The 20,150-nt window shown below is 43.7% G+C and overlaps 1 pseudogene; it reads right to left on the minus strand.

The window, feature by feature from the left end:
- Positions 1-13,019: 13,019 nt before the first annotated feature.
- LOC101022465 lies at positions 13,020-15,555 on the minus strand (annotated as a pseudogene).
- Between the last annotated feature and the right edge of the window lie 4,595 nt (positions 15,556-20,150).

Raw genomic sequence — 20,150 nt, forward strand, 5'->3', positions numbered from 1 at the left:
CGTTGAGACTGCAGTGACCCAAGACTGCACCACTGCACACTCCAGCCTGGGCAACAGAGCGGGGCTCAAAAAAGAACATGGATAGGCATTTCTCAACAGAAGACATACAAATGACTAGCAAATATGTGACAAAATGCTCAATAACACTAATTACTAAAAAAATGCAAATCAAAATCACAATGAGATGTTATCCCACTCCAGTTAAATGGCTATTACTAAAAGACAAAAAATAACAAATGCTGTGAGAAGTCTGAGAAAAGAGAACTCTTATAGATGGTTGGTGGAAATGTAAATTATTATAGTCACTATAAGAAACAGTATGGGGGTTTCTCAAAAACTAAAAATGGATTTATCATATGATCCAGCAATCCCACTGCAAGTCAGTGTATTGAAGACACACCTGCACCCTCATATTTATTGCAGCACTATTCATATAGCTCAGATATGAAGTCACTGTAGGTGTCCAACAACAGATTAGTGGATAAAGCAAATGTGGTATATATTCATAGTAGAATGCCATTCAGCCAGAAAAAAGAATGACATCCTGTCATTTGTGGCAACATGGGTGAGCCTGGAGGATGTTGTTACAAACAGATACGATGTTTTGCTTTGGGCAGACAAGAGAGGGTGGATACCCACACCTGCCTTCCAGAAAAAAAAAATAGATATTTTTATTTTTTTGCTTTGAGACAGAGTCTTGCTCTGTTGCCCAGGAGGGCAGTGATGCGATCACTGCTCAACGCAACCATGACCTCTCGAGCTCAAACGATCCTCCCACCTCAGCCTCCTGAGTAGCTGAGACCACAGGTGTGTGCCACCATGCCCACCTAATTTTTTTTTTTTTTTTTTTTTTTAACGTAGAGATGAGGTCTCACCATGTTTCCAAGGCTGGTCTCAAACTCCTGGGCTCAACTAATCCTCCTACCTCAGCCTCTCAAAGTGCTGGGATTACAGCCATGAGCCACTGTGCCTGGCTGAAAAATATCCTTTATAAAGCAAGCTTTATTGGTAAAGCATTCCGCTGGTCATGCTTCAGACTTTCTTGTGAAATTTGTAACCACTGGGGAGGAGTTTAAACATTTGTATGAGGGGTTATCTATGTTATAGGCATTGCTTCTTTGTGAGGGGTAATCTATGCTCTAGACATTGTTTAAAGACCTTGCGGCAGAAGAAGTCAAATATTATCCATCATGGCAGTTTCACTTCAAAATGGTATCATTCTTGCCAAGCAACATGCTGTTTTCCTATAGGGTAGACAGTGAGAGGTTGGTTAATGGATACAAAATTACCACTAGATAGGAGCAATGAGTTCTGGTTTTCTGCAGCCCTATAGGGTGAATACGATTAACTATATTTATTTTATTTATTTATTTATTTTTTTGAGACGGCATCTCGCTCTATCGCCCAGATTGGAGTACAGTGGCGTGATCTCAGCTCACTTTAACCTCCACCTCCTGGGTTCCAGCGATTCTCCTGCCTCAGTCTCCTGAGTAGCTGGGACTACAGACACGTGCCACCATGCCAAGCTAATTTTTGTATTTTTAGTAGAGACGGGGTTTCACTGTGGTAGCCAGGATGGTCTCGATCTCCTGACCTCGTGATCCACCTGCCTCGGCCTCCCAAAATGCTGGGATTACAGGCGTGAGCCACTCCGCCCAGTCTATATATATATATACATTTTTTTTTCCCCAAAAAGCTAGAAGATAGGGTTTTGAACGTTCATGTATTAGGCCATTCTTGCATTGCTCGAAAGAAATACCTGAGACTGGGTAATTTATAAAGAAAAGAGCTGTATTTATTTATTTATTTATTTTTTATTTTATTTTTTGAGACAGAGTCTCACTCTGTCGCTCAGGCTGGAGTGCAATGGCACGATCTCGGCTCACTGCAACCTCCGCCTCCTGGGTTCAAGCAATTCTCCTGCCTCAGCCTCCGGAGTAGCTGGAGTTACAGGCACCTGGCACCATGCCTGGCTAATTTTTGTATTTTCAGTAGAGACGAGAGACGGGGTTTCACCATGTTGGCCCAGCTGGTCTCGAACTGCTGACCTTGTGATCCACCCACCTCAGCCTCCCAAAGTGCTGAGGTTACAGGCATGAGCCACTGTGCCCGGCCAGAAAATAGCTTTAATTGGGTCTCGGTTCTATAGGCTGTACAGGAAACATGATGCTAGCATCTGCTCTGCTTCCAGGGAGGCCTCAGGAAACTTACTATCATGGTAGAAGGTGAAGAGGCAGTAGGCAGGTCAGTCACATGGACAGACCTGGAGCAAGAGAGAGATGAGGAAGTGCCACACAAATGGCCAGATCTCGCGGGAACTCACTCACTATCATAAGGACAGTACCAAGGGGATGGCACTAAATCAGAGATGAGAAACCTCCCCCATTGAGGCAGGAGAATAGTGTCTGGAAGCAGGGAACTTAAGGCCAGCTGGTACTGACTTCTTAAAGCTGAATCAAGGGAAAACACAAAGTCTCCGGGCAGGGAATCTGAGGCCAATTCATGATAATTTCCTAAAGCAGTATCAAAAGGGAAACACCTGGGTCTGGGGCAGGCCCCCGCCCCCGCAAGGCAGTTAACACCAACTTTCTACAGCTGAACTAAAAGGAACCCACGCACTCCCCACCCCCGCCCCCACCACCCAACTACCACCTGAGTAGCAAAGGATCAAAGGCTGCTCTTCTGCACCCCTCCGGCTTCCACCACTCTCAGATAGAAAGAGAGAGTGCCTTGGATTGGCAGCAGGCCAAGCACAGGCCATCCCTTCATCTGCAAGGGGTGCCAGTTCACCTTGGCCTTTAATTAGCCACAGGCCAAATCCTTCATCTAGATCAGGAGTAGCCGACAGGGACCTCAAATGGAGTATTTAAAACCCAGAAAACTTTGTAACTGGGTCCTTTAGCCATTTGCTCCAGCCCACTCCCTCCCTGTGGAGTGCTTTCTCACCTTTTTTTTTTTTTTTAATTTATTGAGATTCAGAGTTGCTCTGTCATCCAGGCTGGAGTGCAGTGGCTCGATCTTGGCTCACAGCAATTTCTGTTGCCTGGGTTCAAGAGATTCTCATGCCTCAGCGTCCTGAGTAGCTGGGATTACAGATGCACACCACCATGCTCGGCTAATTTTTTTTTGTATTTGAGTACATTGTATTTGAGTATTTTGATGAGCCCAGACAGCGTCATTACCACATTCTCATTACTGGGTTAGTTTCCAAGCTGGTATCCTGCTTCCCTCTCTGGTCCTTCCCAAGCCATTCTACCAAGGCATGACTCATGACTTCCTGTCGCCTGGACCTCAAGGCCCCTTGAGCATTCAGCCTCACCTCCCATCATGACCTCAGGCAAGTCCTTCTGCTGTAACTGAACTAGGACTCTAAACATATGGAACTCATGCCTGCCTCCTGCCTTGGCTATACCTGATCCTCCCCCTTGGAAAACCCTCTTCTTTTTTCTCTGCTTCAAGGCCCAGTTTAAGTTTCACCTGCTCATAGGGCCTGATATGGTTTGGCTCTTTGTTCCCACCCAAATTTCATCTTTTTTTTTTTTTTTTTTGAGATGGAGTCTTGCTCTGCTGTCCAGGCTGGAGAGCAGTGGCACAATCTAGGCTCACCGCAACCTTTGCCTCAGGGGTTCTAGCAATTTTCGTGCCTCAGTCTCCCAAGTAACTGGGACTACAGGTGCACACTGCCATGTCCGGCTGATTTTTTTTTTGTACTTTAGTAGAGACAGGGTTTCACCATGTTGCCCAGGCTGGTCTCGAACTCCTGAGTTCAGGCAATCCACCCACCTCGGCCTCCCAAAGTGTTAGGATTACAGGCGTGAGCCACTGCACCCAGCCATCCAAATTTCATCTTGCAGCTTCCATGATTCCCACGTGTTGTGGGAGGGACCCGGTGGGAGACTATTAAATTATGGGGATGGGTCTTTCCCGTGCTGTTCTTGTGATAGTGAATGGATCTCATGAGATCTGATGGTTTTTAAAATGGGAGTTGCTCTGCACATGCTCTTTTTTTGCCTGCTGCCATCCACGTAAGATGTGACTTGCTTCTTGCCTTCCACCATGATTGTGAGGCCTCCCCAGCCATGTGGAACTGTAAGTCCAGTAAACCTCTTTCTTTTGTAAATTGCCTAGTCTTGGATATATCTTTATCAGTAGCATGAAAACGGACTAATACAGGGCCCTTCATTTTATTTTTTGAGACGGAGTCTCGCTCTGTCGCCCAGGCTGGAGTGCAGTGGCGCCATCTCGGCTCACTGCAAGCTCTGGCTCCCAGGTTCATGCTGTTCTCCTGCCTCAGCCTCCTGAATAGCTGGGGCTACAGGCGCCTGCCACCACACCCGGGTAATTTTTTTGTATTTTTAGTAGAGACGAGGTTTCACCGTGTTAGCCAGGATGGTCTTGATCTCCTGACCTCGGGATCCGCTACCGGGCACTTCTTGACTAACCCAGCATTCCTACTAGGGATCCTGGTGTACAGTATTGACTTACAACAGTCCAACCTTTGGTATACTTTGAAATGCCTCTTCCCTCCTTCTCTCTTGTATGACAATGGTAGCTAATAGAGCTTTAGGTCAGCTTCCTGTGGAGTGTTTATGTGCTGTCTGTGAATTATCTCATTTAATTATCAAAACAAGCAAAGTAGCTGTCTTAATGCCCATTTTATAGATGAGGGAGTCAAGGCTGCAAACTATTAGGCATCTGACCTGAGGTCACACAGCTAGGGAATGGCAGAGCCAAGTTTCTAAGAGCAAATATCAGTCTGTTTTAACCTCTCCTGTGCTTGACCTGGGAGCTGCTCATAATCCTGAAAGACACAATCCTGAATGCCATTATCCCAAATGTTGAAATCCCAAAAGATCAAAATCTCATGAACATAATTCAGAAAAAAAAAATTATTTAAAAGGTATTTGTTTACGTATTAAAAAGTAGATATATTTGAGAAACATACAAAAACGTGATAGAACACTTCATAGGCCAGTTTACACAATAAAATGGGCAATAACATTCACATTTTTGCAAGCAAAAACACTTAGATATACTAACAGCAATTGTGTGGGTATAGCAGTTATAAGGAGGAGGACTGTGTTCATAAAGAAATAGATCAAAGGCCGGGCGTGGTGGCTCACGCCTGTAATCCCAGTACTTTGGGAGGCTGAGGTGGGCAGATCACTTGAGATCAGGAATTTGAGACCAACCTGGTCAACACCGTGAAACCCCGTCTCTACTAAAAATACAAAAAAAAAAAAAAAAAAGAAAAAAAAGAAAAAAAAATTAGCTGGGCTTGGTAGTGGGCACCTGTAATCCCAGCTACTTGGGAGGCTGAGACAGGTGAACTGCTTGAACACGGGAGGCAGAGGTTGCAGTGAGCCAAGATTGCACCACCGCACTCCAGCCTGGACAATAGAGTGAGACTCTGTCTCAAAAAAAAAAAAAAAAAAAAAAAGGAAAAAAAAAAGAAATAGATCAAAAAGAAAAATGTATAAACATATATCACTACGGTTGGTAATTATGTGCACCCAGCTTTGTAAATATGGTCATCTGAAAGATCATGACGAACAACCTAAGTCTTTTGATGAGAGAGATAAAAAACCACGATGAGTCACCACCACATATGCAATCACCCAAAGAGCTGTGATCACAAGAAAATTCATCTCTCACAAATGTAGGTGTACAGAAAGGATATCTCTTCATTAAGGAAGTTTCAACATTTTTAATGTATAGACACAATGCTTACAGCTAACCTTGTGATAATGCACTTTGGTAGAGTCAAATTTGCAAAAACTGCATTAGAACTTTCTAAATGTCCTATACAATTTATACATCCAGTATTGGAAGTGATGTGGAGATGAAATATGTAGCATAGCAAATTGTAAAAAATAATGCTAAGAATTTAAAATAGTGAAAAAAAGAACTAGTAATAAATGTAAAAGAGGAGTGATAGCAGCAAGATGGTGAATTAGAGACACCTGGTGCTCATCCCCCTCACAAGAAAGGATCAAGGCAATGCATACAAAGATAAGATTTGTCTGGAATGTCGAAGGGAGAGTGTTGGAGTGCAGCAGGGGAGTGGAGACCAGAAGTCCAGGAGGGCAATGTGGAGTCACCTAGCTGCTGCAGCCCTATCTCCCTGCCTGGATCAGATCTGCCCAGAGTCAGGAGGAACCTCCCATTGTGTGGAAAAGGTAAGCAAAAGAACCCCACCAGCCCTCTTTGCCACCAGGTACACCTACAGGCCTTACTACCCCATAGCCTTTGCAAGCCCAGTTTAGAGAGCTGAATACAGGGAATAAAACTTGAAATTAATAAAAAGAAAAGCACTCAAAACTATACAAATATTTGGAAATTAAATGACATGCTCCTGAACGATCAGTGGGTAAAGGAAGACATTAAAAGAATGAAATTTAAGGGCCGGGTGCGGTGGCTCACCAGCCTGGCCAACATGGTGAAACCCCATTCCTACTAAAAATACAAAACATTAGCCGGGCACGGTAGCACATGCCTGTAATTCCAGCTACTGGGGAGGCTGAGGCGGGAGAATTGCTTGAACCTGGGAGGCAGAGGTTGCAGTGAGCAGAGATCGCGTCACTGCACTCCAGCCTAGGTGACAGAGCGAGACCCTGTCTCCAAAAAAAAAAAGGAATGAAAGGACTAAAATCTTACTGTTACAGAAAACCACCCAATCATAAAAATAAACAATGCAAGAGGAAGTAAGGAACAAGGGATATGTAAAACAACCAGAAAACAATAAATAAAATGAGAAGAGTAAGTCCTTATCTATCAATAATAACTTAACCCCGAATGTAAACAAAATAAATTCTCAATTCAAAAGATAGAGACTGGCTGAATGGATAAAAAAGACAAGACCCAACTAGATGCTACCTACAACAAACTCACCTCACCTGTAAAGACACACATAGGTTGAAAGTAAAGGAATAAAAGATATTCCATGCAAATGAAAACCAAAAGCAAGCAGGAGTAGCTACACTTCTATCAAACAAAACAGATTTCAAGTCAAGAGCTGTAAAAAGAGACAAGAACATTATATAATAAAGGGATCAATTCAGCAACAGGCTATAATAGTTGTAAATATATATATGTACTGAACACCAGAACATCCAGATATATAAAGCAAATATTATTAGACTTACAGGGAGAAACAGACATCAATACAATAACAGTTGAGGACTTCAATACCCCACTGTCAGCATCGGACAGATAATCTAGATGGAAAATCAAAGAAATATTGGATTTTTTTTTTTTTTTTTTTTTTGAGACGGAGTCTAGCTCTTTCGCCCAGGCTGGAGTGCAGTGGCCGGATCTCAGCTCACTGCAAGCTCCGCCTCCCGGGTTCACGCCATTCTCCTGCCTCAGCCTCCTGAGTAGCTGGGACTACAGGCGCCCGCCACCTCGCCCGGCTAGTTTTTTTGTATTTTTTAGTAGAGACGGGGTTTCACTGTATTAGCCAGGATAGTCTCGATCTCCTGACCTCGTGATCCGCCCGTCTCGGCCTCCCAAAGTGCTGGGATTACAGGCTTGAGCCACTGTGCCCAGCCAGAAATATTGGATTTAAACTGCATCATAGGGACCAGGCATAGTGGCTTACATCTGTAATCCCAGCACTTTGGGAGGCTGAGGCAGGTGGATCTCTTTGAGTACAGGAATTCAAGACCAGCCTGAGCAACATGGCAAAACCCCGTCTCTAGAAAAAACACAAAAATTAACTTGGCATTGGTGGCTCACACCTGTAGTCCCAGCTACTTGGGAGGCTGAGGCTGGAGAATTGCTTGAGCTTGGGAGGCAGAGGTTGCAGTGAATGAGATCACTCCACTGCACTCCAGCCTGGGTGACAGCAAAACCCTATCTCAAATAAATAAATGAATAAATAATAAATAAAAACTGCACCATAGACCAAATGGATATAACAGACATTTATAGATCATTTCCCCCAACAACCGAAGAATACATATTTTTGTTTTGTTTTGAGATGGAGTCTCACTCTGACACCCAGGCTGGAGTGCAGTGATGCGATCTTGGCTCACTGCAATCTCCGCCTCCCCAGGTTCAAGTGATTCCATTGTCAGCCTCCCCAGTAGCTGGGACTACAGGCACCCACCACCACACTTGGCCAATTTTTGTATTTTTAGTAGAGACAGGGTTTCACCATATTGGCCAGGCTGGTCTTGAACTCTTGATCTCGAGTGATCCACCCACCTTGGCCTCCTAAAGTGTTGGGATTACAGGCATGAGCCACCGTGCCCAGCCACATATTTTTTTGTCAGCACATAGAACAGTCTCCAGGATTGACCACATGTTAGGACAGAAAACAAGTCTCAAAAATGTTTTAAAAATTGAATTTGTACCAGTGTCTTATCTGAATACAGGGAATAAAACTTGAAATTAATAAAAAGAAAAGCACTCAAAACTATACAAATTTATGGAAATTAAATGACATGCTCCTGAATGATCAGTGGGTAAAGGAAGACATTAAGAATGAAATTTAAGGGTCAGGCATGGTGGCTCACCAGCCTGGCCAGGATAGTCGAGAAACAGCGTCTCTACTAAAAGATATAAAACGTGGCAGGGCGGTAGCATGCCTGTAATTCTTAAGCTACTGGTACTTGAGGCTGAGGCAGAGATAAGCTTGAACACCTGGGAGGTGGGAGGTTGCAGTAGGCAGGGTCCCAGCGCCACTGCACTCCAGTGGTAGCAGAGTGAGACTCTGTCTTAAAAACAAAACAAAGACAAAACACAAGAAATTTGGTGGTGAGGTTGCGGGACAAGGGAATCCATATATACCACTGGTGGAAATAGAGATTAGTCCAGCCAGGCGGTAGCTGGTGGCTCCGCCTGTAATCCCAGCACTTTGGGAGGCCCGAGGCAGAAGCGGATCTAAGGTCAGAATCAGGAACCATGGAAGTGAAACCCGTCCTCTACTAAAAATAGAAAAAAAAAATTATGCTTGAAGGCAGTGGGCGCCTGTAGTCAGCTACTCCAGGAGGCTGAGGCAGGAGAATGCATTGAACCAGGGCCCGGAGGTTGCAGTGAGGCTGAGATTGGGCCTGCACTCAGTCCTAGGCGACAGAAATGAGACTCCGTCTCAAAAAAAAAAAAAAAAAAAAAAAAGAAGTTAGTCCAGCCACTGTGGAAAGCAGTTTGGAGATTTCTCAAAGAACTTAAATAACTATTATTTCCGTGCTGGGCGCATGACTCAAGCCTGTAATCCCAGCACTTTGGGAGGCCGAGGCAGGCAGATCACCTGAGGTTGGGAGTTCAAGATCAGCCTGACCAACATGGAGAATCCCTATCTCTACTAAAATAAACCACCTAATAATGCAACTCAAGGAACTAGAAAAGCAAGAACAAGCCAAACTCAAAGCTAGAGGAAAGAAATGATAAAGATCAGAGCAGAAATAAAGAAAATTGAGACTAAAGAAATAATACAGCTGGCCATGGTGGCTCAAGCCTGTAATCCTGGCACTTTGGGAGGCCAAGGCAGGCGGATCACCTGAGGTCATGAGTTTGAGACCAGCCTGGCCAAACATGGTGAAATCTCATCTCTACTAAAAATACAAAAATTAGGTGGGTGTGGTGGCAGGAGCCTGTAATTCCAGCTACTTGGGTGACTGAGGCAGGAGAACTGCGTGAACCCAGGGGGCAGAGGTTGCATTGAGCTGAGATTGTACCATTGCATTTCAGCCTGAAATGAAGAAGCTGAGGCTTGCCTCAAAAAAAAAAAAAAGAATATATTAAAAAGACCATAAAACAAAAGAAGTTGGTTTTATGGGGAAAGATAAAAATGGAATGACAAAGCTAAGATGGAAGGAAAAGAGTCAGAGAAGATAAGGAATAAAACAAGTAGAAAAAAGGAGGCAGGCATGAGTGGGCTCAAGGGCCACAAAATCAGCACTTGGGAGGCCGGGGTGGTGAGGATCACGAGGAGTCAGGGAGATCAGAGACCATCCTGGCTAGCACAGTGAAACCCATCTCTACTAAAAAATATTAAAAATTAGCGGAAGGTGGTGCAGGCATATAGTCAGGAGGCAGGAGGCAGGAGGCCAATGAAGCCAGGAGAATTGGAGCTTACAGTGAGCCGAGATCGCGCCCACTACACACTACAGCCCTAGGGAACAGAGCAAGACTCAAATCTCAAAAAAAAATTAAAAAAAGAAACTCCTCTTAGAACCCCAGTTAGGAGATGGAGTAAAATTTGCAGAATATAGAATCAACATACAAAAATCAGTAGTGTTTCTATAAACAAATAATGAATTGCCTGAAAAAAATGAAGCAGTCCATTAACAATAGCTACACATACATGCAAAATACCTAGGGATTTAACCAATAAGGTGAAAGACCTCTACCAGGAAAACTAGAAAACACTAATGAAAGAAATTGAAGAGGATACAAACAAAATATGACATGTTTATGGATTGAAAGAATATTGTTAAAATGACCATATTAATCAAAGCAATCTAGAGATTCAGTGCAGTCCCTATGAAAACACCAATGATATCCTTCACAGAAATAGAAAAAGAAATCCTAAAATTTGCATGAAACCACAAAGACCCTGTATTAGTATTAGTCTGTTCTCACATTGCTATAAAGAACTACCTGAGACTAAGTAATTTATGAATAAAAGAGGTTTAATTGACTCACAGTTCCACAGACTAAACAGGAAGCATGACTGGGAAGCCTCAGAAAACTTACAAGCATGGCAGTAGGCAAAGTGGAAGCAAGCACTTTCTTCCCGTGGTGGCAGGAGAGAGAGAGAGAGAGAGAGTGAGTGAGGGCAGAAGTGCCACACACTTTTAAACCATCAGATCTCATGAGAACGCACTACCATGAGAACAGCAAGGGGGAAATCCACCCCCATGATCTAATCACCTTCCTTAGGTCCCTTCCCTGACCCACGGGGATTACAATTTTGCATGAGATTTGGGTGGGGACACAGAGCCAAACTATATCAGATCCCAAATAGACAAAAGAACAAAGGTGGAGGCATCATACTACCAGCCTTCAAAATATACCACAAAGCTGTAGTAACCGAAACAGCATGGTACTGGCATAAAAACAGAAGCACAGACCAATAGAACAGAATAGAGAACCCAGTAATTAATCCACATATCTATAGCCAACTGATTTTTGACAAAGTCACTGAGAATACACATAAAAAAAAAAGATATAATACAAAAGACCAACAAAACAAAAAGTTGGTTTTATGGAAAGATAAAAAATGGACAAACTATTCGCTAGATGAAGGAAAAATGAGAGAAGATAGGAATAAAAACAGAAATGAAAAAGGAGATGGTTAAATTTATTTATTATTAAATAAATTTATTTATTTCCTAAATAAAATAGGAAAACTGAATATCCATATGAGGAAGGATAAAACCAGATCCCCTTCTCTTGCCCTATATACAAATAAACTCAAAATAGATGAAAGACCTAAAGGTAAGACCCAAAACTTTAACACAACTAGAGGGAAACATAAGGGAAATGCTTTAGGATATTGTTTGAGGAAAAGATTTTATTAACAAGAAGACTTCAAAAGCACTGGCAACAAAAGCAAAAATAAACAAATGGGATTATATCAAATGAAAAAGCATCTGCACAGCAAAGGAAACAATCAACAGAGTGAAAGGATATCCTGCAGAAGAATGGGAGTAAATATTTGCAAACCTTTCATCTGACAGGGGATTAATATTCAGTATATACAAGGGACTCAAACATCTCAATGCTTAAAAACCAATCCTAAGGCCCATTTGTAGTGGCTCAAGCCTGTAATCCCAGCACTTTGGGAGGAGGCAGAGACAGGAGGCCGGGATCACGAGGAGTCAGGAGATCAGAGACCACATCCTGTAGCTGTGGTGAAACCCATCTCTATTAAGAAATACAAAAAAAAAAAGAGCAAGCGGGGCGAGGTGCGGGCATGTAGTCCCAGCTACTCAGGAGGCTGAGGCGGAGAATGGCATGGAGCCAGGAGGCTTGCAGTGAGCTGAGATCAGCCACTGCACTCCAGCCAGGCGACAAATGAGACTCGTCTCAAAAACCAATCTGACTAAAAAATGGGCAAATGATCTGAACAGACTTTTCTCAAAAGAAGACATACAAATGGTCAACAAATATATGAAAAAAAAAGCTGGGTGTGGTGGCTCACGCCTGTAATCCCAGCACTTTGGGAGGCTAAGGTGGGTGAATCACCTGAGGTTGGGAGTTCAAGACCAGCGTGACCAACATAGAGAAACCCCATCTCTACTAAAAATACAAAATTAGCCGGGCATGGTGGCGCATGCCTGAAATCCCAGCTACTCGGGAGGCTGAGGCAGGAGAATCGCTTGAACGTGGGAGGCGGAGGTTGCGGTGAGCTGAGATCGCACCACTGCACTCCAGCCTGGGCAACAAGAGCAAAACTCCATCTCAAAAACAAAACAAAACAAACTATATATATACACACATACTATATATATATATAAACTATATATATATATATATGAAAAAATGCTTAACATCACCAATCATCAGGTTTATGTAAATCAAAACCATGATAAGGTATCATCTCACCCATTAGGATGACTATGATCAAAAAGACAAAAAATAACAAATGCTGGTGAGAATACTGAGAAAAGGGAATTCTTATTCACTGTGGGTGGGAATGTAAACAAGTACAACCACTATCGAGAATAGTGTGGAGGTATCTCAAAAAACTATAAACAGACCTATTATATAGGGCTTGGCATGGTGGCTCATGCCTATAATCCCAGCACTTAGGGAGGCTGAGATAGGCGGATCCTCTGAGCTCAGGAGTTCAAGACCAGCCTGGGCGACATGATGAAGCCCTGTCTCTACCAAAAATACAAAAAGTAGCTAGGTGTGGTGGCAGGCATCTGTAGTCCCAGCTACTTGGGCCATTGAGGCAGGAGGATCACTTCAGCCCAGAAGGTGGAGGTTCCAGTGAGCCGAGATTGTGTCACTGCAGTGACAGGGCAAGACTCTGTCTCAAAAAAAAAAAAAAAAAAAAAAAAAAAAAGGAACTATCATATATATGATCCAGTGATTTCACTACTGCACGTTTATCCAAAGGAAAGGAAATTGGCATATAGAAGAGACACCTGCACCCTCACACTTATTGCAGTATTATTCACAATAGCCCAGATATGGAATCAACTTAGGTATCCAACAACAGATTAGTGGATAAAGAAAATGTGGTATATGTACATAGTGGAATACCACTCAATCATAAAAAAGAATGAATTCCTGTCATTTGTTGGCAATTTGGATAGAACTGGAAGGCATTATGTTAAATGAAGTAAACTAGAAACAGAGTTAGATACTGCATATTCTCACTCATATGTGGAAGCTAAAATAAAAAAAAAGTTGGTCTCCTAGAAATAAAAAGTAAAACAGAGGCTAGAAAGGGTAAGGGGAAAGGAGCAGTAGGGAAAGATTTGTTAAAGGATACAAAATCACAGCTAGATAGGAGGAATAAATTCTACTATTCCATATCACTGTAGAATGACTATAGCTAACAACAATATATCTTATATAGTTTCAAATAGCTAGAAGGAGAACTTGGAATGTTTTCAATACAAAGATATGATAAATGTTTGAGATGATAGACATGCTAACTACCCTGATCTGATTACTATACAGTGTATGTCTCACAGCATCACTATGTACCCTATAAATATGTACAATTATTATGTGCCAATTTAAAAAACCTTAAAAATAAAAAAATTTAAAAGAAAAAAGTGAAAAAATGAACAAAACAAACTAAGAAGAGAATTCAACATATGAAGGTGTGTTGTAGGGATAGATTATGGGCAGTTGCATTGGTTGACTTTCACAATCATTAACTATATTTTGAAGTCTTATATCACAATGAAGAGTTGCTTTTTTTCTTTTAGGACATGGCTGTCCTTGGAGAATATGTTCATCTTTGTTTTCTTTCTTTCTTTTTTTTTTCAGACCAATGACCTCTGAAATTTTTATTGAACTCCTGCTTCCCAAAAGGTACCCTGCTTCTGCTGGCTCAGTGCCTCAGAACTTTGGTGTCGTTGGTCTCAGACCCCACTTTGCCATCCATCAGCCTGCAGGTGGTGGTCTTTTGGATGGTTTGTTTGGAGTTGCCGCTGTCCAGGGCATCACCGAGAATGAAGTCCTCCCTGTCTTCCAGCAGGCAGTGGTAGGTAGTGATCTCAGTCTCCAGCTTGACCTTGATGATCATCAGGGCCTCGTACTCCTGGGCCTGGTGCTGCCCCTCTGTCTGGGTCTGTGCCAACTCTGACCCCAAGTGCAGCAGGACACCATTGAGCTGCTCCATCTGCGTAGTGTAGCGAACCTCCACCACCCTCAGGCTGTTCTCCAAGCTGGCCTTCAGATATTGAGTCCAAGTTGATCTCTAAGGACTGAAGTGTATGTCTCAACTCCATGAGCATCATCTTAACAGCTCCATGGACTGCTAAGATGACATTTAACATCTAAGCAGACTGAGTGGTGACCACTCTGGTGCCCTCCTCAATCTGCTGGGACCAGTACTTGTCCAGCTCCTCTCGGTTCTTCTAAGCCAGCTTGTCATACTGGGACTGGATGTCTGCCCTGATCTTGCTGATGTCCTGAGATCTGGGGGCATCTACCTCCATGATTAACCCATAGCTGACAATCTGGGCTTGTAGGTCTTTTACTTCCTCCTCATGGTTCTTCTCCATGAAGAGCAGCTCCTCCTTGAGAGCCTTGATCTCTGTCTCTGGCTGCAGCCAAGTGACATAAACGAACTTGCAGATCTCATGGATGTCACTCTCCACAGACTGGTGCATGGCCAGCTCTGTCTCATACTTGGCTCTAAAGTCATCAGCAACAAGAAGGGCATTTTCAACATGAAAAACGATGCAGGCATTGTCCACAGAATTATCTGAGACCTTAGGTTCTTGATGGTCTTGAAGTAATGCCCCTAGTCTCTGACCTGGGGTCCCTTCTTCACCAGGTGTTTCCAGATTTTGCTCTCGAGCCTCTGATTCTTGGCCTGTAGGCTCCTCACTCTGTCCAGGTAGGAGACCAGGAAGTCATTCAGGCCTTGCATGTTTCCTTTCTGCTCTGGTTGCCCCCCATTCCCGCCAGACCCTTGGCCATCCCTGCGGCCAGGTCCTTGGACTCCCAGCCTCCTTGGAAGCTGGTAGAGCAGGACATGAAGATCCAGGAGCATAACCCCCAGCACCTGCATAGACACTGGCCATGCTGCTCGTGAGCCAGACACTGTGGCTGGGTGACAGAGCCCAGGGACTAGTAGTTGGTGGAGAAGGTGGTGGAATGAGAGATGAAGCTCATTTTGTCTGGGGAGGAGAGAAAGGGAACAGGATTCAGGTTCTGTCCCCACCTTCATTTTCCAGGTAGCACTGCTCTTTTTGAAAATCTTCTGGCTCAATATACGCTGACATGAGCATTCTCTATTAAAATTTCCCATCTTCTGTCTTCTGTGCCATGCTTCTATGTTTGTTGTTGTTTGTTTTTAGACAGAGTCTTGCTCTGTCACCCAGGCTGAAGTGCAATGGCACAATTTTGGTTCACTGCAACCTCCTGGGCTCAAGCAATTCTCCTTCATCAGCCTCTCAAGTAGCTGGGACTATGGGCACATGCCACCATGCCTGGCTAATTTTTGTGTTGTGTGTGTGTCTAGACAGGATTTTGCCATGTTGGCCAGGCTGGTCTCGAACTCCTGAGCTCAGGTGATCTGCCTGCCTCAGCCTCCCAAAGAATTGGGATTACAGGCGCGAGCCACCGTGCCTGGCCTTGTATGTTGTTTTGGGTATGGAGAAATCCATTCTGCATGCCCCAATTTAGGGGCCACAAATTTGGTGGAAACAATACTAGTGATTGAACAGCAGCATTGTTGCCTAAGTGTCTTATTATTCTACCAGGCACATAATTATTTTCCAACGATTCAGTAACTTCGTTAGCTTCTTCAGGTAAATAAGCCTTTAATTCATCAAACACTCTTGGAATGTCATCAGCTGGAAGGAACATCAATGTAGACAAATGATGCCTTTTTAAACTGAAGTTATTGTTTTTGCCACATTGCTTGGCCAGTCCACTCATCTGAGTTTTCCACCAAATGCGTGGGACTGAATAGATAAAAACAAACTTTATTGGAAGGTTACCTTGTAACCTTGATCACACCTAATTCCAAATCTGTCATTATGGTTTGGGTATTCAATTGAAATCCATTTTCTTCTGCATAGTTTATCAAATCTTCAAATAAACTTTTATAAATTGCACCACTTTTTTCAGTCATTAATACATAAACAAGTGGATAAGTTCTAGAGTTTTCAGACCCAATAGGGGCATGAATTGTATATAGTTGATTTAAAAAAAAAAAAGGAGTGACAGTTTTGAAAGTCCCATTTATTTGCCACAGTGAAGTATATGCAAGTTATTTTTTAGTATTAGAGTTAGTGATAAACATAAAAATTCTATATTCTTTGACAGTCAAACCCCTAATCAAGACTAGTTTGGCTGAGTGCAGTGGCTCATGCCTGTAATCCCAGCACTTTGGGAGGCCAAGGCAGGAGGACTGCTTGAGCCCAGGGGTTTGAGACCAGCCTGGGCAACATGGCAAAAACTCTTTCTCTACAAAAAATACAAAAATTAGCCAGGCATGGTGGCACATACCTGTGGTCCCGGCTACTCAGGAGGCTGAGGTGGGAGGATCATTGGAGCCTGGGAAGTTGAGGCTGTAGTGAGCCATGATCATACCAGTGCACTCCAGTATAGGTGACAGAGTGAGACCCTGTCTCAAAAAAAAAAAAAAAAAAAAAAAAGCCTAGCTCACCATTTAATGTGCTTTGTAACATTGGAGAAACCTCAGTATCAGCAAGCATCTTTGGTTCAGAGGTTGCTGAGCTTGTTAGATTCTTTTTATTCCCTGATGAAGGGCATTTTTTGAAGGCAAGCACGGCACCACGTGTGAAGGGGCAGAAGTCCTACATGATTGAATAATGTGGTAGAGGAGATTTCTTGCATTTTTTTTGCCACCAGTTTCACTTCTATCATCTTCAAAACGTTTGCTACATTTGCATTTGTAAAGTGGTTCTGGTCTACAAATGTTTTAAGTATATGCTATTCATTTGAAAGTCTGGTTATTGCCTGCCCATTGCAATTAAGTGCATTTCTATTTTCACAGAACCAAATTAAGTTCACAAATCTACCCTTTGTGAACTGAGAACCCATACACATCTCCTTGAACTGTGCTTCATTTCCAAATAAAGACAGTAGTTCCACCTAACATGATCCTGTGATAGTGATTTTCAGGATTTTAGACTTTATGGATTTTGATCTTTTAGGATTTCAACATTCAGGGTTTTGTCTTTCAGGATTATTATCCAAATCTGCCTGACACATCTTCTGATTAAACTAGAAGCTCTGAGGGGTGCCTTAGACCTCTTGGTGTCCCCATGACCTGGCTGAATGCCTAGCACAGAGTGGCATGCAATATTAGTGAAGGAGAAGTCTGCTGGGGAGGTGAGAGGCTGGGTGAATTTTGAAAAGGGATTCATCTCCAGCAGATGCTTGGGGCTGGGAGGAGAAGCCACAGACCAGGAACCTGTGTTCCCTTGGCAGATAGGCCTCTTGGGGTTGATCTGTTCCAGCGGGAGGCTAGGTTCTGAGATACAATCACTGCCTCAGGCCCCATTCCAAAGTCCCTGCCCTGATCAGTCAAGACCGGCATCATTTGCTCTTCTGAAGGCCGGCCTTGAAAGTCTCATTATCCTGGGAGAGTCTGATTTTCACCTGGCACTCAGGTCTCCAAAGATCCTAATAGTTTTTCTGGTTTCTACAGATGTTCTCAGCCCTAGGAATAGGATTCCTAGATGCATCCTTTATCACTTCTATCTGCATGACCTTGGGCAGATTCCTTCTGGATCTCAGGGTCCCATCTGCACTGCAGGATCCACTGTGCCTGCTCTGTACCTTTCCTCGCTCAGCAGCATGAGCCAGTGCATGCACTGCCTGTGTATTAGTCTGTTCTCCCACTGCTATAAAGAAAGACCTGAAACTGGGTAATTTTTAAAGAAAAGAGGTTTAATTGGCTCACGGGTCCATAGGCTGTACAGGAAACATGGCTGGGGAGGCCTCAGGAAACTTACAGTCATGACGGAAGGCGAAGGGGAAGCAAGGTACCTTCTACTCATGGTGGCAGGAGAGAGAGAGAGTGAATGGGGAAGTGCCACACATAATTAAACCATCAGATCTTACGAGAACTCACTATCATGAGAACAGCAAGGAGGAAATCTGCTCCCATGATCAGTCACCTCCCACCAGGCCCCACCTCCAACATTGGTGATTACAATTCCATATGAGATTTGGGTGGAGACAAAAACCCAAACCATATGGATCTGTAACCCCTAAGGCTCTACACCACTTCCTGAGGGCCTGCATGCAGAGTGCCCTGCTGTCATTTATGTTAACTCATTTTATTCTCACAGCAATCCAGGCAGGTCCTCACTGTTACCTTTGTTTTTCTTCATTTAAATCTTATTTTATTTTATTTTATTTTATTTATTTATTTATTTTGAGACGGAGTCTGGCTCTGTTGCCCAGGCTGGAGTGCAGTGGCCGGATCGCAGCTCACTGCAAGCCCCGCCTCCCGGGTTCACGCCGTTCTCCTGCCTCAGCCTCCCGAGTAGCTGGGAGTACAGGCGCCCGCCACCTCGCCCGGCTAATTTTTTTTGTATTTTAGTAGAGACGGGGTTTCACCGTGTTAGCCAGGATGGTCTCGATCTCCTGAACTCGTGATCTGCCCGTCTCGGCCTCCCAAAGTGCTGGGATTACAGGCTTGAGCCACTGCGCCTGGCTGAAATCTTATTTTAAATATATAGTAATTTAAACAATTCACACTCACACCTGTAATCCCAACAAGTAGGGAGGCTGATGTGGGAGGATCGTTTGAGACCAGGAGTTTGAGACTAGCCTAGGCAACATAGTGAGACCCTGTTTTTAAAAAACAACAACAACAATAACAAAAAACAATTTTTTTTTTTTACCAGAAAAAAAAATCAAAATTTTAAAGCTCCAAAAGGTACACTCTGAAAAAGTCTTCCTCTGGCCTGGCATGGTGGCTCATACCTGTAATCCTAGCACTTTGGGAGGTGGAGGCAGGTAGATCACTTGAGGCCAGGAGTTTAAGACCAGTCTGGCCAACATGGTGAAACCCCATCTCTACTAAAAATGCAAAAATTAGCTGGGTGTGGTGGTGGGTGCCTATAATCCCAGCTACTTAAGAGGCTGAGGCATGAGGATCGCTTGAACCCAGGAGGTGGTGGTTGCAGTGAGCCCAGATTGTGCCATTGCACTCCAGCCTGGGCAACAGGGTAAGACTCTGTCTCCAAAAAAATAAAATAAAAAAATAAAAATAAATAAAAAATAAAATAATAAAAAGTCTTCCTCCTTCTCCCTTTCCTTCTTCAGCCACCCAATTTTTCTTCTTGGAGGGAACCCAAAAGCCCATTTTTTGTTTATCTTTTCTGAGACATTTTATGTTTTATGCACGCACAAGTAAATGTGTGTAAATGTTATGTCTCTCTGTCTCCTGCCTCCTTGATTGGTGGCTGTTATGTCTCTCTGTCTCCTACCTCCTTGATTGGTGGCATGCTATGCTTGTATTCTGCACCTTGCTTTTTTTTTTTTTATTAACAACATACCCCATCCCCGTTATTTTAAATGAGAGGATTCTGAGGTTCAGAGGGCTTATGTAGCCTAGTTGGTGAATGCAGGTCTCTTTGAATGCAAAGCCCGTGCCTCACTCTAAGCGGGGAGGCTCTGACTGTGAGGGAGTGTCAGCTGGCCTGGGCCCCCTGGATGTGCCCATTCAGGGCCTCTCCTCAATGAGCCCTGGGCAGCTCTGCTGCCGCATCTCCTGGTGCCAAGGGAACTGGGAAAGAACTAACCAATGGTCCGGCCTGGCAGAGGGTCCGAGGACCTGGAGAAAAAAGGGCTTTGTTCCACACCCCCTGAAGACTGGCAGTAGTTGGCCTGCCCGGCCATGCTGCCTTTCTCTGTACCCTCTATAAGAGCAAAAACATTTTCGCTTCCTGCCAAGACCTGATGGCAGCCTGGCGGGTCCTGTGGTGGCCCCTCCGAGGGCCGGCTCCCACGCCTCACTGCCT

The sequence above is a fragment of the Papio anubis genome, chromosome 7, assembly GCF_008728515.1.
Source record: "Papio anubis isolate 15944 chromosome 7, Panubis1.0, whole genome shotgun sequence".
Taxonomy (NCBI): domain Eukaryota; kingdom Metazoa; phylum Chordata; class Mammalia; order Primates; family Cercopithecidae; genus Papio; species Papio anubis.